This window comes from Hyla sarda, chromosome 8 (assembly GCF_029499605.1).
Source record: "Hyla sarda isolate aHylSar1 chromosome 8, aHylSar1.hap1, whole genome shotgun sequence".
NCBI classification, from domain to species: domain Eukaryota; kingdom Metazoa; phylum Chordata; class Amphibia; order Anura; family Hylidae; genus Hyla; species Hyla sarda.
Window position 1 is genome coordinate 200,182,723 of NC_079196.1, and position 23,203 is coordinate 200,205,925.

Below are 23,203 nucleotides of genomic sequence, written 5' to 3' on the forward strand. Positions count from 1 at the left end.
ATGCCTACAGATATTAGGAAACTACAACTCCCAGCGTGTTTGGACAGCTTTTGGCTATCTGGGCATGCTGCGAGCTGTGGTTTTCAACAGCTGGAGGCACACTGCTTAGGAAACACTGCTGTATGGAGGCAGTGAAGGGTGAATGGGGTGACACCATTGCAGGATTGCTTCCCACTGGGGGGTTACCCCATTTGCAGGTGTCACCGATGCAGTCAGCACTGCCCCCCCAACACCTCCCTTGCACCCCCACAGCTCCGAACCATTTCTTGGCTCCGCCTCCACGCAGAATTCAGTTTTTAGGTAGATTTGGCAAAACTACAATGCTCAGCATGCCCATATATATACATATATATCCTGTGTACAGCTGGTATCTACCGCTATATGGTTGTGTATATAATCACTTCTATGGTATACAGATCCTGTGTACAGCTGGTATCTACCGCCATATGGTTGTGTATATAATCACTTATATGGTATACAGATCCTGTGTACAGCTGGTATCTACCACCATATGGGCACTGTATGGAGGAATACTGCTCTGTGTATAGTGGTTTTATTCAGTACAGTATGGCGGTATTATCCAGTTGTTGTGTGGTGGCATATAGTTCCTCCTTGTATACCGGTATTATTGGTCATGAAAAATTGTTTATTTTAGTTTGTGTGTAGGGGTGGTGCATGAGGAGGTATTTAGGTGAGATAGGGGTGTGGCAAGGGGCAGAGTCTCGCAGGGGGCCCTTGCTTTATTTGGTTTGGGGGCCCTGAGTGTTGTCAGTCCGCCCCTGGATGGACATCCATAATGAATCGGTGCTATGACCGCGCTGACATGTGCCATCCCCTTTGAACATGTTCATTCTTTTTGACAGGGTCCAGAATAGGAATTTCACCATGCAAACTCTATAGTGTGTACAGTACAGAGGAATTTCTCTGGGCCAAAGTTTTGTAGTGTAAATGGGCCCCTAGAGCCCACTTCAAGTGCTCATTTCGGCAATCCATCTAATGTGAATGGGGCCTCCTGATTGTCCCCAGATGGATTTTCAAAATTCCCAATCCTTTTGTTCCTGGAGAAGCAAATGGCTACCAGGGGTGTCTGGCAGCAGCGTTCTCCATATGTTGAATACATGAACGCTCAGCTGAGTTAAGTGTGCACATGTATGTTGGGAATGAGTGTTCGGCCAACAATTATCTGAAATGTGTTTGGGCAAATAAAGGATGTGTAGACCAACTATGGAGATTCCTTCAGATAAGGTGATTTTAGTACGTACCTGGCAGACAGTAATGGACAGGCTTAGGAAGGATCTGTGCTTGTCTTGGGGCTAAATGGCTATGTTGTGAGATTACCAGAATGCTGTTGCTATCTTTTTTGATCTGGTATTTCCTGTTTGAGTTTTCTTTTTTTGACTACAAATCCCATAATTCCATCTTCCTCCCACACATCAGCCACCCCACTTATTGAAACATAAACAAGCTGCATCCATTCAAAAGACCTGTGGCTTTCAATCAGGGTGCCTACAGCTGTTGCAGATTGATCTATCTCCCACCAAGCGATCGCTCCACCCGTTGAAGCAGACAGGCTCCCTGTCATCAGCTGACTAGTGAGGTCAGGTCTCGGCCACATTGCAAGCTGGGAACAATCTGAGACAACAGTCATTTTGTATGCTGTTAAAAATAAATAGTGGGGTGAACAGGTACAGACACTATATTATGAACTACACTAACTTTACAGCCCCTGTAGCATAGTCAAGTAAAAAAAAAAAAAAAAACTGGAATACACCTTTAAGAGTTGTTAGTCACAAAAAACAATTTATAATGGCACTTTAGTGTACATTAAATATGTGGAAAATGATTTTTTAATATTATACGTTGACATTGCCAAAGCCTGAGGCTGCACTACTGAAGGATTGTGATGACAGCACTTCCTGTTTTCATTTCTCTCCAGGACACTGTCGTCATGGAGACCTTGTGAGGATATAATCCCCATCTACGGCAATATCCATACATATCATCACTATGTTATTGGCCCAGTTCCAGTCAGCTCGGTTGTAGACGGTGATGTTACATACAGTCCCACATCTCCATCAATGTCATATAAACAATTATTTCTATGGCTTTTGATATAGGGTCTTCTTGTCGTCATCCTGGGGTCCGGCACAAAAGCTTTACCCCCGAGCTGCCATATTGTTATATCACATTATATACAGTCTATGTATGGTATAAAGAGAAGTATTTATTTGTGATTTGGTATGTAGCAGGATAATTCCATGAAGAACCTAATTTAGTTCTAATTGTACCCATTTTTCGCCATAGGAACTAGAATTGTCCAATATTACCTAGCGCTGATGCCACCTCCACAACAATTGGGTTCTGTTACATCCTCTGCACCACTGCAAGATCAGTGTTTTCCAAACAGTGTGCCTCCAGCTGTTGCAAAAGTACAACTCACAACATGCTCAGACAGCCAAAGGCGTTTTTAATGGCGTATTTTTCTCTCCCATAGAGTTCTATGGGAGAGAAATGTCAGAAATTCATAGAAAAAAATGCCGTAGTCTCAATATGCTGTGATTTCGAAAATAGCCTATTGAGTACAGTATTTGTGGCGGGATTTTTTGGGGGGCGTTTTTTGACAATTAACATTAGAATTGAAGGAGGATGTCAGGGATCGTTCTGATTAGAGATGAGCGAACTTACAGTAAATTCGATTCGTCACGAACTTCTCAGCTCGGCAGTTGATGACTTTTCCTGCATAAATTAGTTCAGCTTTCAGGTGCTCCGATGAGCTGGAAAAGGTGGATACAGTCCTAGGAGACTCTTTCCTAGGACTGTATCCACCTTTTCCAGCCCACCGGAGCACTGGAAAGCTGAACTAATTTACGCAGGATAAGTCATTGACTGCCGAGCCGAGAAGTTTGTGATGAATCGAATTTACTGTAAGTTCGCTCATCTCTAGTTCTGATGAACAGGTGAAGCACAGTCAAGGAAACTGCAGCCTAAGGCTATGTTCACACAGTGGAATTTTGGAGGGAATTCTGTGGGAATTTTCTGTTTGGAAATTACCGTATTTTTCGCCATATAAGACGCTCCGGCATATAAGACGCACCCAATTTTAAAGGATGAAAATGTAGAAAAAAAAGATTCTGAACCAAATACAATGTAAAGTATAGGACAGTGATTGTCAACCTGCGGACCTCCAGATGTTGCAAAACTACAACTCCCAGCATGCCCGGACAGCCGTTGGCTGTCCGGGCATGCTGGGAGTTGTAGTTTTGCAACATCTGGAGGTCCGCAGGTTGAAGACCACTGGTATAGGAGGTAGTACTCATGTGTCCCCGCTGCTCCGGACCCGTCACCGCTGTCCTGGATGTCGCCCTCCATGGCTGCTGCCGCTTCCCCGGGGTGTCCCCGTCGCTCCGGAACATCTCTGCTGCCCGGTATCCTCGCTCTCCGTCGCCGCCATCGCTACGCACGCCGCTCCTATTGGATGACGGGACGGCGTGCACGACGACGTGATGACGACGATGGAGAGCGCCGGCCATGCAGGGGATCCCGGCACGGAGCAGACACCGAGGAGGCAGGTAAGGTCCCTCCCGGTGTCCTGTAAGCTGTTCGGGATGCCATGATTTCACGGCTGCGGTCCCGAACAGCCCGATTGAGCAGCCGGGTTAGTGTCACTTTCGCTTCAGACGCGGCAGTCAGCTTTCATCGCCGCGTCTGAAGGATTAATACAGGGCATCACCGCGATCGGTGATGTTCTATATTAGCCGCGGGTCCCGGCCGTTGACGGCCGCAGGGACCGCCGCGATAGGACAGGGTTTTAATGTGTATTTGCCGTATAAGACGCACCAACTTTTCCCCCCCAGAAAAAATGTGTCTTATACGGCGAAAAATACGGTACTCTGCAGTAAAGTCCCATTGATTTCAATAGGATTCTACTTCCCTGTGCACATGGCGCAATTTCAGCGAAAATCATGATTCCGGCATCTGCAGAAAGAATAGACATGTCAAAATTCCCAATCATTTTTTTCTTGGAGAGGCAAATGGCTGCCAGGGGTATCTGGCAGCAGCTTTCTCCCTATGTAGAATACATGAGCGCTCAGCCGAGATAAGGGGGAGAGTTATCAAAACCTGCCTAGAGGAAGAGATACCGAGTCTGAAAAATGAAAGAAGCGATCTGATTGGTTGCTATGGGCAACTTGGCAACTTTTCCTCTGGACGGGTTTTGATAAATCTCCCCCCAAGTGTGCACATGTATGTTGGGACTCAAAAATACATTGCCCCCTATGAGACGGCGCATTTCCAAGCGGTCCTAGTGCCCACCGAAAAATTCACATGTGTGGAATGTTCTGCCTGTGTTTTCTGGGCAGACAATCCATACATGTGATCATAGCCTAAGGCAGGGTTTACACTGCGTTGGTGCTCCGGTTAGTCGTATGCGGGCTGCTGCGATTGGAGTCTGCTGTAAATAGCGCATATGTCCCTAGCGGAGTTACTAGTTGACTCAGTTCGGCCATAGAATCAATGTGCTCCGCTGCTCCCGTTAACAGTGTCCATGACCCCCCGACCTACGATGGCCCCGACATACGATAATTTCAACATACGATGGCCTCTCAGAGGCCATCGCATGTTGAAGGCAGCATCAACATACGATGCTTTTGTATGTCGGGGCCATCGCATAAACGGCTATCCGGCAGCGCAGACTGCTTCAGCTGCCACCGGATAGCCGTTTACGGTGCCCCGTGTGGTCCGCTGACGATCACTTACCTGTCCTCGGGGCTCCGGCGCGTCCTCTTCGGGATCCCCTGCATCGTCGACGCTCTCCATCGTCGTCATCACGTCGCTGCGCACGCTGTCCCGTCATCCAATAGGAGCGGCGTACGTAGCGACATGATGGTGGCGACGGAGAGCGCGGATGCCGGGGAAGCAGAGGCCTTGCCGGAGCGTCGAGGACACCTCGGGGACGCGGCGACAGCAATTGACGGCGACATCCAGGGCAGCGGTGACGGTCCGGAGCGGCGGGGACAGGTGAGTACAACTTCTACTAGCAGTGGTCTACAACCTGCGGACCTCCAGATGTTGCAAAACTACAACACCCAGCATGCCCGGACAGCAAATTGTAATCTCTTTGTCAGACATGTGATGATATCTGGTATTGATGATGTTACTGCTCACGGCTACTTTTAAAGGGGTACTCCGGTGAAAACCTTTTTTTCTTTTAAATCAACTGGTGGCAGAAAGTTAAACATATTTGTAAATGACTTCTATTAAAAAATCTTAATCCTTCCTGTATTTATTAGCTGCTGAATACTACAGAGGAAATTATTTTCTTTTTGAAATGCTCTCTGATGACATCACAAGCACAGTTCTCTCTGCTGACATTATTATAATAATAATACTGCATTATTTATTGTTGTCCTTAGTGGGATTTGAACCCAAGTCCCCAGCACTGCAAGGCCGCAGTGCTAACCACTGAGCCACCATGCTGCCCATAGCATACATCTGCTATGCATGGTTGCTAAAATGGACAGAGATGTCAGCAGAGAGCACTGTGCTCGTGATGTCATTAGTGTTCCCAAAAGAAAGGAATTTCCTCTGTAGCATTCAGCAGCTGATAAGTACTGGAAGGATTAAGATTCTTTTATAGAAGTAATTTACAAATATGTTTAACTTTCTGCCACCAGTTGATTTAAAAGGAAAAAGGTTTTCACCGGAGTACCCCTTTAAGGTTTGTTTGGGTCAGTCTGATGGAAGCTTTGCTCCTATAGGTAGTTAACCCCCCCCCCATATGTATCTTGCCCTTGTATGTAGGACCCCCTGAGGATAGCTTATATAGGAACCCCTTTGTAGGTAGTTTACATCAAGATGGGTCCTACATACAAGGGGCAAACTACATGCAAGAGAGGGAAAACTACTTTTAGGGCAAGCTACTGTCAGGGAGGGTCCTACCTACAAGGAACAGACTACCTTCAGGGCAATCCTGCCCACATGGGAAAACCTACCTTCAGGGGGCCCTACATAAAGGGGTCCCTCCTGTAGTATCCCCCCCCCTGTAGGTAGCACCCCCCACTTTCCCCGCTCTTAAAGATAGCTTGCCCCAGCCCCCCCCCCCCCCCCTGTATGTAGCTTTTCCACTGGAATGCCGTGGCATCCCAACAAGGGTACCACTGGTCTATGGCAGGCTGGACCGAAAGGTGCCACATGCCTTATACAGCCCACATACTGGAGAATCCCCACTCCTGCCCTAGTGGAATCTGCTGTGATACATTTCTGCAGTTTTAAAGTGTACCTGTCAACAAACTAAACTTTTAATATATTGTTCCTTATGTTATTATAAGACACTTTGCTATTTACTTGCTGTCAAAATTCTCAACCTTTTATATGTTTTTAATGTGATTAAAAAAAACAGCCACTAGGTGGCTCTGTTCTGTTCCCAAACAATTAATTTGGTCTCCACCCGAACTTGAAGAAGTCCAAACTCAGGAAGTGGGTGCAGTGAATGGTGGGGAACAGCTCTCGCTGGCTTCAGTGACGTTATCCCTGCTGGGGAACACCCACTTTCTCCTGCCGGGAGCTCACACAATGTGAGCAAGCGGAAAGGTATGACACACAGCTTTTTAAAGCTTGGAAACATTTTTTAAGGGCAGGAGGGGTGTTAGGAGTAGTTAGGGAATATAATCTGAGTTAGTTTAGAAAATACGGTTTGATGACAGGTTCTCTGTATTCACCGAGGAAATTGAATTGCCAAGTGAAATACAGCGAGATAAGGCAAACTCCAAAGTACAGGTCACCTGTCTAACCCAGGAAGAAGTACAGTTCCGCCTACTAAAAATCTAAACAGACAAATCACCAGGTCCAGATGGCATTCACCCCCGTGTTCTAAAGGAATTAAGTAATGTAATAGACAGACCCCTATTTTTAATATTCAGGGACTCTATAGAAACAGGGACTTTTCCCCAGGACTGGCGCATGGCAAATTTGGTGCCAATATTTAAAAAGGGGACAAAAGGTGACCCGGGGAATTATAGACCTGTAAATTTAACCTTCATTGTATGTAAATTGTTTGAGGGTTTTCTGAGGGATGCAATTCTGGAGTATCTTTATAAAAATAAAGGTATGACTCCATATCAGCATGGCTTTATGAGGGATCGGTCCTGTCAAACTAATCTGATCAGCTTTTATGAGGAGGTGAGCTCCAGACTGGACCAGGGGCAATCGCTGGATGTCGTATATCTGGATTTTTCCAAAACATTTGATACTAAACTCTGTAAAGCGGTAAACACTATAGAGGGCAGTGCACTGTTACTAATGGATCTGGATAGGTTGGCGGTTTTGGCTGGGAAGTGGCACATGAGGTTCAACACTGATAAATGTAAGGCAATGCACATGGGGAGGAAAAATCCGGGCTGGGATTATGTATTAAATGGGAGAACACTTGGGACGATTGACGTGGAAAAGGACTTGGGAGTCTTAGTTAATAGTAAATTTAGCTTTAGAGACCAGTATCGGGCAGCTGCTGCCAAGGCAAATAAAATCATGGGGGGCATCAATAGGGGCATAGATGCCCACGACAAGGAAATAATTCTACCACTGTACAAATCACTAGTCAGACCACACATAGAATACTGTGTACAGTACTGGGCACCAGTGTACAAGAAAGATATAGTGGAGCTGGAGAGGGTTCAAAGATGGGCAACCAGGGTAATACGGGGAATGGGAGGACTACAGTACCCAGAAAGATTATCAGAATTAGGGTTATTTAGTTTAGAAAAAAGAAAGCTTAGGGGAGACCTAATAACTATGTGTAAATATATCAGGGGACAGTACAGAGATCTCTCCCATGATCTATTTATATCCAGGACTGTATCTATAACAAGGGGGCATCCTCTACGTCTAGAGGAAAGAAGGTTTCTACACCAGCACAGACGGGGGTTCTTTACTGTAAGAGCAGTGAGACTGTGGAATTCTCTGCCAGAGGAGGTGGTCATGGTGAACTCTGTAAAAGAATATAAAAGGGGCTGGATGCATTATTGGAGAATAATAACATTACAGGTTATGGATTCTAGATCTATATCAACTCAGTAGGGACTCATTAGGTTTAGAGGTTGAACTTGATGGACTGTGGTCTTTTTTCGACCTTATGAACTATGTTACTATGTTACTCTTTAAAGGCCAAATAGGCTCCAACATTCTTTTAGATGTTTTTTTTTTTTAATAAGCAGCCATTTACTTTATATACTACATTTAGTTTTTTAACTCTACATATAAAATTCTTGAACAAGGTGACTGTATTTTCTTAGAGATCCTCATGTCCATTCCATTAGGAGCTGCTGATGTGGTGCAGATAGATCTGTATTAAGAGGCGTAAATTGCTTAATTTAATTTCTTAGGAGTGAAAAATCAATCCCGTAAACTCTGAAAACCTCAGACGCACATCTGACGCTTCTCTTCACAGCAGGATACGGACTCTGGGGGGTATTTATCCCTTCGGCGTAACCTTGGCGCAATGCTTTGGCGCAGTGTCTTTTTGCACCAGAGTTTGGCGCATTTTCTCCACTGTCATTTTTACTACTTTCTTAAAATCACACGGTCCTGTGTGTGATTTTAACTTTAGTCAGTAATTCATCATTTGCGCCAATCGATCTTTGGCGCAAATCCCGTTTTTTTTTTTGGCACAAATCCCCGCCAAGAAATTTTGCACATGGAAAACACACTTAGCAATCTCAGAAAATGTAAAGGCGTCAAAATACATAATTTTTTTTTGTGAAAGCAGCGACGCCTCCAGGGCTGCTCAATACTATCCCGCGACATAGTTGTTTCTGAGGGACCTTCACCCTCCGTTGAGCCAGCATTGGACATGGCCACACAGGTTCAGGAAAGGGAAGCACTAAAGCAGTGGTCTCCAACCTGCGGACCTCCAGATGTTGCAAAACTACAACTCCCAGCATGCCCGGACAGCCGTTGGCTGTCCGGGCATGCTGGGAATTGTAGTTTTGCAACATCTGGAGGTCCGCAGGTTGAAGACCACTGCACTAAAGTAACAAAAAAAAAAAAAAAACTACTCAAGTTGAAAATAAAATCCATTTCACATGGTGACTATAAACCCCACAAAAGAAAATAACTCATGTCGCTCGCTGATATACTGCAGGGGGGACTCCGAAATGGCTGCACAAGGGGTAAAATACGCGTCCTCTGTGGGGGTAAGTTCTGTGTAAAAGGCGCTGTGAACAGCTGATTTCAAGATTTGCGCCAAAATTACTAACAACTTGCGCCAAATGATAAATTTGGTGCATGTCCACGAAAACCAAAGTGAAAAAAAAAAGGGTAAAAAGAAACTGTCAACAGGCAAAATTGATAAATACCCCCCCTCTGTCTCTTCACTACCCAGCCATTTAATCTCTGGTCCTGCAAGGTGCTCGAGCCTTGGCCACCTAGCTGCCAGAGGCATGCCCGAAATGCAGAGCAGCGTGCCGCTGGTTCTAGTTGTCAGCAATAACGTGCGGGAGAAGGTGGCGGAGGGGAGAATGGGATATAGGTGAACGTCAGGGATGATACATTTGTCTCCTGATATAGGATGTTATTTGTCATCTTGTGTCGTTGAGTGAACTGTAGTGTTTGGAAGAAGGCGGGGGGGGGGATTAAGTGAAAGATTTGTAGGGGGGAAAAAAAGAGGAAAGGGGGGGGCGGGAGAAAGGTTTTGAAAAGGGAAGGAGGGGCAAGGATGGAGAGGGAGAGACAAGCGAAAAGGCGAAGATTGTCTATAAAAGAAGGGGGGAACCTTGCTGGCAGTGACTGACAGGGAGGTGATTCAGGAGCGCCTCTCTCATTAAACATTCCTGAGAGAATCAGTCTGAGCAACGGAGACAGAGGATACGGCTGCTAGGACCATACTGCGGATACGTCGCTGCTGCTGCGGCTTCTATGGTATCCTTTGAAGAGAGCATTAGGGGGTGGATAGATGCAGCAAGGAGGAGATACGTGCACTCATTGTTTGTGTGTAGGTGATCGGGGGGGGGGGGGTTATGGGAGCCGCTGACCTTTGCCACGCTGAGGATCAGGTAAAGGTGGTGTTAGGGACTGTATGGCCACTAGATAGGTGGTCACAGGATGCCCTCACAGGTTCAATGCCCTGGGAACGGGTCTGACTGGATGAGCAGTAAGTCATTACAACTGCAGCAGCTTCTTCTACGTTAACTCTTGTGCTGCTGACCTAGCCTGCGACCTCGGTTGACGTCCAATTAGCTGCGAAATTCGCCATTGTGACAGAAACTTAGCTGTATTTTTTTCGATGGCTACCATCATCCGAGCCAACCTCTGCATCTTGCCCCCCTGCTTGGCTGGAGTTGATTACTCATACGCTCTGCATCCGCTAAACACATCTGCAGATATTCGTGCATGGCCGGTGTAGATAGGAACAAACAGCCTTGTTTATTTGTCTGGAGGAGATATTATTTCCACCATAATAACACCCCCCCCCCCCCTCCCCCAGATAACCTCCTCACAAGAGCGCAGACGTTTCCAGGGGCAATGACATGCTTCGTGCCATCAGTGTGATGAGAGTGGGATCAGTCAGTGGTTGAGATTCAGGGAATGTCTGTGTGACTTCATGTCTGCTGGAGATGTCCCAGGAAGATGTGCCTGTCGGTCAATGGTGTCATACATAGGTATATTGGAGGGACATCTGTTTCTGGGGTATCTGCATTGTTTAAGGAGCATATTTGCCACAAAGTTTCAAATGGCCTTAATGTTGAATATGTGACTAGATGTCTGTGTATGAGGGTATAGTGTCCTAATATCCGAAGGTATTTGAGTCAGTGTATGAGGCTATTTTTGTGTCTATGTCTGTACATGAGGGTGTTTGTGACCTGATGTCCATGTATGAAGGGAGTTATGATCTGATGTCTATGTATCAAGGGAGTTATGATCTGATGTCTATGTATCAAGGGAGTTATGATGTGATGTCCATGTATGAAGGTAGTTATGATCTAATGTCTATGTATGAAGGGAGTTATGATGTTATGTCCATGTATGAAGGGAGTTATGATCTGATGTCCATGTATGAAGGGAGTTATGATCTAATGTCAATGTATGAAGGGAGTTATGATGTGATGTCCATGTATGAAGGGAGTTATGATCTAATGTCCATGTATGAAGGGAGTTATGATCTAATGTCTATGTATGAAGGGAGTTATGATATCCAAAGATATTTATGAATCAGTGTCAGTGTATGAGGCTATTTTTGTGTCTATGTCTGTACATGAGGGTGTTTGTGACCTGATGTCCATGTATGAAGGTAGTTATGATCTAATGTCTATGAAGGGTGTTATGATCTGATGTCCATGTATGAAGGGAGTTATGATCTGTTGTTCATGTATGAAGGGTGTTATAATCTAATGTCTATGTATGAAGGTAGCTATGATCTGATGTCCATATATGAAGGGTGTTATGATCTGATGTCCATGTATGAAGGGAGTTATGATCTAATGTCCATGTATGAAGGGAGTTATGATCTGATGTCCATGTATGAAGGGAGTTATGATCTAATGTCTATGTATGAAGGGAGTTATGATCTAATGTCCATGTGTGAAGGGAGTTATGATCTGATGTCCATATATGAAGGTAGTTATGATCTGATGTCCATGTATGAAGGGTGTTATGATCTGATCTCTATGTATGAAGGGAGTTATGATCTGATGTCCATATATGAAAGTAGTTATGATCTGATGTCCATGTATGAAGGGAGTTATGATCTGATGTCCATGTATGAAGGGAGTTATAATCTAATGTCTATGTATGAAGGTAGTTATGATCTGATGTCCATATATGAAGGGAGTTATGATCTGATGTCCATATATGAAGGTAGTTATGATCTGATGTCCATGTATGAAGGGAGTTATGATCTGATGTCCATGTATGAAGGAAGTTATGATCTGATGTCCATGTATGAAGGGAGTTATGATCTCCCTTCATACATGGACATATAGTGTCCTGATATCCAAATTTATTTATGAATCAGTGTATGGGGCTATTTTTGTGTCTATGTTTGTACACAAGGGTGTTTGTGACCTGATGTCCATGTGTGAAGGTAGTTATGATCTAATGTCTATGTATGAAGGTAGTTATGATCTAATGTCTATGTATGAAGGTAGTTATGATCTGATGTCCATGTATGAAGCTGTTTCTGGTCTGGTGGCTGTGTATGAAAGTATTTGTGATCTGATGTGTGTGTAAAGGTATTTTTGATCTGTAAATGGAAAGATTAGTGTTCTGATGTCCATGTATGAAGGAATTTATGTCCTGATAGTTGTGTATGAAGGAATTTTTATTGCTTGTTGTAAAAAAACAGGTCTTTGTGTCCCAATGTTACCATAGAAAAAAATTGGTGCTCTGATGTTAGTATAAGCAGATATTAATGTTCTGATTTCACTATACAAAGGCATTTTTGCTTTCATGTCTGTGTATGAACATATTTGTGACCCGATGTCCGTGGATCATTGGTGTCAAGACTGCTGTGTATGAAAATATTTTTTCCCTGATGTCTGTGTATAAGGGTATTCATGACATTATGCCTCTGTATAAATGCATTGGTGTCAAGATGCCTGTGTGTCTTGTTGTCTTTGTATAAAGGTATTTATGACCTGATATGTGTATAACTGCATCAGGACATAAATCCGATCATACACAAACATTATGATACCAGTATGTTCATACAAAGACATCAGGAGAAAAAAGTGTTCGTACACAGATATCATGACACCAATACTGCCTTACACAGACATTAGGCCCCACATACATTCATACACATACATCAGCCTCTAGATACATTCATACACAGACATCAGGTCACAAACACATATGAATGTGTTTGTGGCCTGATGTCTGTGTATGAATGTTTGTGTGGCCTGGTACTTGTATTTGAATGTATATGTGGCCTGATGTCTGTGTATGAATGTTTGTGTGGCCTGGTACTTGTATTTGAATGTATATGTGGCCTGATGTCTGTGTATGAATGTTTGTGTGGCCTGGTACTTGTATTTGAATGTATATGTGGCCTGATGTCTGTGTATGAATGTTTGTGTGGCCTGGTACTTGTATTTGAATGTATATGTGGCCTGATGTCTGTGTATGAATGTTTGTGTGGCCTGATACTTGTATTTGAATGTATATGTGGCCTGATACTTGTATTTGAATGTATGTGTGGCCTGATGTCTGTGTATGGCAATTTTGAGGTCATGATATCTGTGTGGGAACATACTGGTATCAGGATGTTTGTGTATTATTGCCTTGTTATTTTTGACCTGATGAATGTATAACTGCATTGTTTTATGATGTCTGTGTATGAATGTATTTGTTGTGACCTGATACAGTGGTCCCTCAACATACAATGGTAATCCGTTCCAAATGGACCATCGTTTGTTGAAACCATCGTATGTTGAGGGATCCGTGCAATGTAAAGTATAGGACAGTGGTCTACAACCTGCGGACCTCCAGATGTTGCAAAACTACAACACCCAGCATGCCCGGACAGCCGTTGGCTGTCCGGGCATGCTGGGTGTTGTAGTTTTGCAACATCTGGAGGTCCACCGGTTGTAGACCACTGCTAGTGGAAGTTGTACTGACCTGTCCCCACTGCTCCGGACCGTCACCGCTGCCCGGGATGTCGCCGTCAATCGCTGTCGCCGCGTCTCCGACGTGTCTTCTACGCTCCGGCAAGGCCTCTGCTTCCCCGGCATCCGCGCTATCCGTTGCTGCCATCACGTCGCTACGCACGCCGCTCCTATTGGATGACGGGGCGGCATGCGCAGTGACGTGATGACGATGGAGAGCGCCGACGATGCAGGGGATCCCGAAGAGGACGCGCCGGAGCCCCAAGGACAGGTAAGTGACCATCACCGGAGCACACGGGGCACCGTAAACCGCTATCCGGAGGCAGCTGAAGCAGTCAGCGCTGCCGGATAGCCCTTAATGCGATGGCCCCGACATAAAAAAGCATTGTATGTTGATGCTGCCTTCAACATGCGATGGCCTCTGAGAGGCCATCGTATTTTGAAATGATCGTATGTCAGGGCCATCGTAGGTCGGGGGGTCACTGTATCTGTGTATACAATCATGGCCATAAATGTTGGTACCCCTGAAATTTTTCTATAAAATGAAGTATTTCTCACAGAAAAGGATTGCAGTAACACATGTTTTGCTATACACATGTTTATTCCCTTTGTGTGTATTGGAACTAAACCAAAACAAGGAGGAAAAAAAGTAAATTGGACACAATGTCACCAAACTCCAAAAATGGGCTGGACAAAATTATTGGCACCCTTTAAAAATTGTGGAAAAATAAGATTGCTTCAAGCATGTGATGGTCCTTTAAACTCACCTGAGGCAAGTAACAGGTGTGGGCAATATAAAAATCACACCTGAAAGCAGATAAAAAGGAGAGAAGTTCACTTAGTCTTTGCATTGTGTGTCTGTGTGTGCCACACTAAGCATGGACAACAGAAAGAGGAGAAGAGAACTGTCTGAGGACTTGAGAACCAAAATTGTGTAAAAATATCAACAATCTCAAAGTTACAAGTCCATCTCCAGAGATCTAGATTTGCCTTTTTCCACAGTGCACAACATTATCAAGAAGATTGCAACCCATGGCACTGTAGCTAATCTCCCTGGGCATGGACGGAAGAGAAAAATTGATGAAAGGTGTCAACGCAGGATAGTCCAGATGGTGGATAAGCAGCCCCAAACAAGTTCCAAAGATATTCAAGCTGCCCTGCAGGCTCAGGGAGCATCAGTGTCAGCACGAACTGAAATGAAACGCTATGGCAGGAGACCCAGGAGGACCCCACTGCTGACAGAGACATAAAAAAGCAAGACTACATTTTGCCAAAATGAACTTGAGTAAGACAAAATCCTTCTGGTAAAATGTTAGATGAGACCAAGATAGAGCTTTTTGGTAAAGCACATCATTCTACTGTTTACCGAAAATAGAATGAGGCCTACAAAGAAAAGAACACAGTACCTACAGTGAAATATGGTGGAGGTTCAATGATGTTTTGGGGTTGTTTTGCTGCCTCTGGCACTGGGTGCCTTGAATGTGTACAAGACATCATGAAATCTGAGGATTACCAATGGATTTTGGGTCACATTGTACAGCCCATTGTCAGAAAGGACAATGGGGGAGATTTATCAAAACCTTTCCAGAGGAAAAGTTGCCCAGTTGTCCATAGCAACCAATCAGCTAGCTTCTTTCATTTTTAACAAGGCTTCTGCAAAATGAAAGAAGCAATCGGATTGGTTGCTATGGGCAACCTGGCAACTTTTCCTGTGCACAGGGTTTGATAAATCTCCCCCAATGACCCCAAACATACATCAAAAAGCCCCCAGAAATGGATGGCAACAAAGCGCTGGAGAGTTCTGAAGTGGCAGCAATGAGTCCAGATCTAAATCCCATTGGACACCTGTGGAGAGATCTTAAAATCGCTGTTGGGAAAAGGCGCCTTCCAATAAGAGACCTGGAGCAGTTTGCAAAGGAGGAGTGGTCCAACATTCCGGCTGAGAGGTGTAAGAAGCTTATTGATGGTTATAGGAAGCGACTGATTTCAGCTATTTTTTCCAAAGGGTGTGCAACCAAATATTAAGTTAAGGGGCCAATAATTTTGTCCAGACCATTTTTGGAGTTTGTTGTGACATTGTGTCCAATTTGCTTTTTTTCCTCCTTTTTTTGGTTTAGTTCCAATACACACAAAGGGAATAAACATGTGTATAGCAAAACATGTGTTACTGCAATCCTTTCCTGTGAGAAATTCTCAATTTTCTGGAAAATTTCATTTATTCCAACATTTTCGGCCATGACTGTATATGTATTTTTTTCCTTAGGTCTATGTATGATCACATTTTGTTCCTCATGCCAGTGTATAATAATAATTTCCACATGCTGTCTGTGTATGCTGGTATGTTTGTTCCTGATGTCTGTATATAAGGGTATTTATGACCTGATGCCTGTGTGTATATATGTATGTGTGTCCTGATGTCTGTATATAAGGGTATTTATGACCTGATGCATCTGTATAAATGCATTGGTGTCAAGATGTCTGTGTATGAAAATATTTTTGTCCTGATGTCTGTGTATATATGTATGTGTGACCTGATGCCTGTGTATATATGTATGTGTGGCCTGATGCCTGTGTATATATGTATGTGTGTCCTGATGCCTGTGTATATATGTATGTGTGTCCTGATGTCTGTGTATATATGTATGTGTGTCCTGATGCCTGTGTATATATGTATGTGTGTCCTGATGCCTGTGTATATGTATGTGTGTCCTGATGCCTGTGTATATATGTATGTGTGTCTTGATGCCTGTGTATATATGTATGTGTGTCCTGATGTTTGTGTATATATGTATGTGTGTCCTGATGTCTGTGTATATATGTATGTGCGTCCTGATGTCTGTGTATATATGTATGTGTGTCCTGATGCCTGTGTATATATGTATGTGTGACCGGATGTCTGTGTATATATGTATGTGTGTCCTGATGCCTGTGTATATATGTATGTGTGTCCTGATGCCTGTGTATATATGTATGTGTGTCCTGATGTCTGTGTATATATGTATGTGTGTCCTGATGTCTGTGTATATATGTATGTGTGTCCTGATGTCTGTGTATATATGTATGTGTGTCCTGATGTCTGTGTATATATGTATGTGTGTCCTGATGCCTGTGTATATATGTATGTGTGTCCTGATGCCTGTATATATGTATGTGTGACCTGATGCCTGTGTATATATGTATGTGTGTCCTGATGCCTGTGTATATATGTATGTGTGTCCTGATGCCTGTGTATATATGTATGTGTGACCGGATGTCTGTGTATATATGTATGTGTGTCCTGATGTCTGTGTATATATGTATGTGTGACCTGATGTCTGTGTATATATGTATGTGTGTCCTGATGTCTGTGTATATATGTATGTGTGTCCTGATGTCTGTGTATATATGTATGTGTGTCCTGATGCCTGTGTATATATGTATGTGTGTCCTGATGCCTGTATATATGTATGTGTGACCTGATGCCTGTGTATATATGTATGTGTGTCCTGATGCCTGTGTATATATGTATGTGTGACCGAATGTCTGTGTATATATGTATGTGTGTCCTGATGCCTGTGTATATATGTATGTGTGACCTGATGTCTGTGTATATATGTATGTGTGTCCTGATGTCTGTGTATATATGTATGTGTGTCCTGATGCCTGTATATATGTATGTGTGTCCTGATGCCTGTGTATATATGTATGTGTGTCCTGATGCCTGTATATATGTATGTGTGTCCTGATGTCTGTGTATATATGTATGTGTGTCCTGATGCCTGTGTATATATGTATGTGTGTCCTTATGCCTGTGTATATATGTATGTGTGTCCTGATGTCTGTGTATATATGTATGTGTGTCCTGATGCCTGTGTATATATGTATGTGTGACCTGATGCCTGTGTATATATGTATGTGTGGCCTGATGCCTGTGTATATATGTATGTGTTTCCTGATGTCTGTGTATATATGTATGTGTGTCCTGATGCCTGTGTATATATGTATGTGTGTCCTGATGCCTGTGTGTATATATATATATATATGTATGTGTGTCCTGATGTCTGTGTATATATGTATGTGTGTCCTGATGCCTGTATATATGTATGTGTGTCCTGATGCCTGTGTATATATGTATGTGTGACCTGATGTCTGTGTATATATGTATGTGTTTCCTGATGTCTGTGTATATATGTATGTGTGTCCTGATGTCTGTGTATATATGTATGTGTGTCCTGATGCCTGTGTATATATGTATGTGTGGCCTGATGCCTGTGTATATATGTATGTGTGTCCTGATGCCTGTGTATATATGTATGTGTGTCCTGATGTCTGTGTATATATGTATGTGTGTCCTGATGCCTGTGTATATATGTATGTGTGTCCTGATGCCTGTGTATATATGTATGTGTGTCCTGATGCCTGTGTATATATGTATGTGTGACCGAATGTCTGTGTATATATGTATGTGTGTCCTGATGCCTGTGTATATATGTATGTGTGACCTGATGTCTGTGTATATATGTATGTGTGTCCTGATGTCTGTGTATATATGTATGTGTGTCCTGATGCCTGTATATATGTATGTGTGTCCTGATGCCTGTGTATATATGTATGTGTGTCCTGATGCCTGTATATATGTATGTGTGTCCTGATGTCTGTGTATATATGTATGTGTGTCCTGATGCCTGTGTATATATGTATGTGTGTCCTTATGCCTGTGTATATATGTATGTGTGTCCTGATGTCTGTGTATATATGTATGTGTGTCCTGATGCCTGTGTATATATGTATGTGTGACCTGATGCCTGTGTATATATGTATGTGTGGCCTGATGCCTGTGTATATATGTATGTGTTTCCTGATGTCTGTGTATATATGTATGTGTGTCCTGATGCCTGTGTATATATGTATGTGTGTCCTGATGCCTGTGTGTATATATATATATATATATGTATGTGTGTCCTGATGTCTGTGTATATATGTATGTGTGTCCTGATGCCTGTATATATGTATGTGTGTCCTGATGCCTGTGTATATATGTATGTGTGACCTGATGTCTGTGTATATATGTATGTGTTTCCTGATGTCTGTGTATATATGTATGTGTGTCCTGATGTCTGTGTATATATGTATGTGTGTCCTGATGCCTGTGTATATATGTATGTGTGGCCTGATGCCTGTGTATATATGTATGTGTGTCCTGATGCCTGTGTATATATGTATGTGTGTCCTGATGTCTGTGTATATATGTATGTGTGACCTGATGCCTGTGTATATATGTATGTGTGACCTGATGCCTGTGTATATATGTATGTGTGTCCTGATGCCTGTGTATATATGTATGTGTGACCTGATGCCTGTGTATATATGTATGTGTGACCTGATGCCTGTGTATATATGTATGTGTGACCGGATGTCTGTGTATATATGTATGTGTGTCCTGATGCCTGTGTATATATGTATGTGTGTCCTGATGTCTGTGTATATATGTATGTGTGTCCTGATGCCTGTGTATATATGTATGTGTGTCCTGATGCCTGTATATATGTATGTGTGTCCTGATGCCTGTGTATATATGTATGTGTTTCCTGATGTCTGTGTATATATGTATGTGTGTCCTGATGCCTGTGTATATATGTATGTGTGACCTGATGCCTGTGTATATATGTATGTGTGTCCTGATGCCTGTGTATATATGTATGTGTGTCCTGATGCCTGTGTATATATGTATGTGTTTCCTGATGTCTGTGTATATATGTATGTGTGTCCTGATGTCTGTGTATATATGTATGTGTGTCCTGATGCCTGTGTATATATATATATGTATGTGTGTCCTGATGTCTGTGTATATATGTATGTGTGTCCTGATGCCTGTATATATGTATGTGTGTCCTGATGTCTGTGTATATATGTATGTGTGTCCTGATGCCTGTATATATATGTATGTGTGTCCTGATGTCTGTGTATATATGTATGTGTTTCCTGATGTCTGTGTATATATGTATGTGTGTCCTGATGCCTGTGTATATATGTATGTGTTTCCTGATGTCTGTGTATATATGTATGTGTGTCCTGATGTCTGTGTATATATGTATGTGTGACCTGATGCCTGTGTATATATGTATGTGTGGCCTGATGCCTGTGTATATATGTATGTGTTTCCTGATGTCTGTGTATATATGTATGTGTGTCCTGATGCCTGTGTATATATGTATGTGTGTCCTGATGCCTGTGTATATATGTATGTGTCCTGATGCCTGTGTATATATGTATGTGTGTCCTGATGCCTGTGTATATATGTATGTGTTTCCTGATGCCTGTGTATATATGTATGTGTGTCCTGATGCCTGTGTATATATGTATGTGTGACCTGATGTCTGTGTATATATGTATGTGTGTCCTGATGCCTGTGTATATATGTATGTGTGTCCTGATGCCTGTGTATATATATATATGTATGTGTGTCCTGATGCCTGTGTATATATGTATGTGTGTCCTGATATCTGTATATATATGTATGTGTTTCCTGATGTCTGTGTATATATGTATGTGTGACCTGATGTCTGTGTATATATGTATGTGTTTCCTGATGCCTGTGTATATATGTATGTGTGTCCTGATGTTTGTGTATATATGTATGTGTGTCCTGATGTCTGTGTATATATGTATGTGTGTCCTGATGTCTGTGTATATATGTATGTGTGTCCTGATGCCTGTGTATATATGTATGTGTGTCCTGATGCCTGTGTATATATGTATGTGTGTCCTGATGCCTGTGTATATATGTATGTGTGTCCTGATGCATGTGTATATATGTATGTGTGTCCTGATGCCTGTGTATATATGTATGTGTGTCTTGATGCCTGTGTATATATGTATGTGTGACCTGATGTCTGTGTATATATGTATGTGTGGCCTGATGCCTGTATATATGTATGTGTGTCCTGATGCCTGTGTATATATGTATGTGTGTCCTGATGTCTGTCTATATATGTATGTGTGACCTGATGCCTGTGTATATATGTATGTGTGTCCTGATGTCTGTGTATATATGTATGTGTGTCCTGATGCCTGTGTATATATGTATGTGTGTCCTGATGTCTGTGTATATATGTATGTGTGTCCTGATGCCTGTGTATATATGTATGTGTGTCCTGATGCCTGTGTATATATGTATGTGTGTCCTGATGCCTGTGTATATATGTATGTGTGTCCTGATGCCTGTGTATATATGTATGTGTGACCTGATGTCTGTGTATATATGTATGTGTGGCCTGATGTCTGTGTATATATGTATGTGTGTCCTGATGCCTGTGTATATATGTATGTGTGTCCTGATGTCTGTGTATATATGTATGTGTGACCTGATGCCTGTGTATATATGTATGTGTGTCCTGATGCCTATGTATATATGTATGTGTGTCCTGATGCCTGTGTATATATGTATGTGTGTCCTGATGTCTGTGTATATATGTATGTGTGTCCTGATGCCTGTGTATATATGTATGTGTGTCCTGATGCCTGTGTATATATGTATGTGTGTCTTGATGCCTGTGTATATATGTATGTGTGTCCTGATGCCTGTGTATATATGTATGTGTGTCCTGATGTCTGTGTATATATGTATGTGTGTCCTGATGTCTGTGTATATATGTATGTGTGTCCTGATGCCTGTGTATATATGTATGTGTGTCCTGATGCCTGTGTATATATGTATGTGTGTCCTGATGCCTGTGTATATATGTATGTGTGTCCTGATGCCTGTGTATATATGTATGTGTGTCCTGATGCCTGTGTATATATGTATGTGTGTCCTGATGTCTGTGTATATATGTATGTGTGTCCTGATGCCTGTGTATATATGTATGTGTGTCCTGATGCCTGTGTATATGTATGTGTGTCCTGATGCCTGTGTATATATGTATGTGTGTCCTGATGTCTGTGTATATATGTATGTGTGACCTGATGTCTGTGTATATATGTATGTGTGACCTGATGCCTGTGTATATATGTATGTGTGTCCTGATGCCTGTGTATATATGTATGTGTGTCCTGATGTCTGTATATATATGTATGTGTGTCCTGATGTCTGTGTATATATGTATGTGCGGCCTGATGCCTGTGTATATATGTATGTGTGTCCTGATGCCTGTGTATATATGTATGTGTGTCCTGATGCCTGTATATATGTATGTGTGTCCTGATGCCTGTATATATGTATGTGTGGCCTGATGTCTGTGTATATATGTATGTGTGTCCTGATGTCTGTGTATATATGTATGTGTGTCCTGATGCCTGTGTATATATGTATGTGTTTCCTGATGCCTGTGTATATATGTATGTGTGTCCTGATGCCTGTGTATATATGTATGTGTGACCTGATGCCTGTGTATAATTATATTATGGACCCAATGTCTGTGTATAAATATATTTGTGTCCTGATGCCTGTGTATATATATGTATGTGTGTCCTGATGCCTGTGTGTATATATGTATGTGTGTCCTGATGCCTGTGTATAATTATATTATGGACCCAATGTCTGTGTATAAATATATTTGTGTCCTGATGTGTATATAACTTTGGATGTATCTGTGGCCTGATGCCTGTGTATGAGGTCTGTGTTGTGTCACTTGAACAACTAAACAAAATATGTATCCCTGGGCACACTCCACAGTCATTATCATGGGGGACAGTTTTCGAATAAAGTAATTGTTAGGGTCTATTCACACGTACAGTATCCTGCGCATTTTGAAGCTGCGTTCAGATCTGAAGCTGCGTTCAATCATTTAGTTTACATTGAAATCTGTAGCATAAAATTAGCAGCTTCAAATCCTTCGCATCAAATATACATATGAAACTGTACGTGTGAATACACCCCTAGAGTAGGGGCACACGTAGCACATCCGCAGAGGGTTTCCAACAGCTGAAAATCAGCAAGAGGAACCCATTGACTTCAATGGATGGCAACATAATCCACAGAATTTCAGCTGCTTGTAACCCTCTTAAAAGGGTATTCTGGCCAAAGATGCTTATCCCCTATCCAAAGAATAGGGGATAAGATGTCTAATCTCAGGGGGCCTGCCGCTGGGACCTCATGGGGGCCCCAGATTTGGGCGTGGCTTCACATTTTCAGTGCTGGTAACAGAGGTTTCCAACACTGGAGCCACAGCCCAGCATAGAATGCGGGGGCTACATGGAGATCGTGGGGGGTTCCAGCGGCAGCCCCCCAGGATCAGACATCTTATAAGATGTCTTTGGCCAGAAGACCCCTTTATTGGGTAATTCTACTGAAAAGAATGTTTGTTATGATGTCCGTTTGGCTGCAGTATGATGTCTTGTTGTCCTTTGATGTCTAATTTGTGTGAGGACTGTGATATTATGTGTGATCTCTGTATTATGAGGAGTGGACAGTTTGTGTCTTTCCTTCATCTGTTTGTACTTTCTGAGGCCTGTGTGTGGTTGTTTATATCCTGCTGTGGGAGGTCGTGTTTATTATGAGGATTGTATCTTGTCTTTATGTAGATTACATTATGTTTGTGTTACACTGCAATGTGTTTGTATGTAAGATTTAGGAGGAGGAGAGGGCTGTGTCCTGATGTCTGTGTATTAGGAGGAGGAGAGGTCTGTGT

At 42.7% G+C, this 23,203-nt stretch overlaps 1 protein-coding gene across 11 annotated transcripts in view; it reads left to right on the plus strand.

Moving 5' to 3' along the window:
- The window catches only part of LOC130283916 (ankyrin repeat and fibronectin type-III domain-containing protein 1-like), a 443,479-nt gene that overhangs the window by 93,321 nt on the left and 326,955 nt on the right, over positions 1–23,203 (plus strand). For 2 of the 11 annotated variants that reach the window (XM_056533654.1, XM_056533661.1), the window contains exon 1: positions 9,737–9,912. The exons of 6 other annotated variants lie outside the window; for them this stretch is intronic. The gene's annotated coding sequence lies outside the window, so the exon portion shown is untranslated. Of the gene's footprint in view, positions 1–6,461; positions 6,589–9,735; positions 9,913–10,525; positions 10,653–23,203 lie in introns of those variants that run through there. 3 more of the 11 variants (XM_056533656.1, XM_056533666.1, XM_056533655.1) reach the window with 3 other exon arrangements.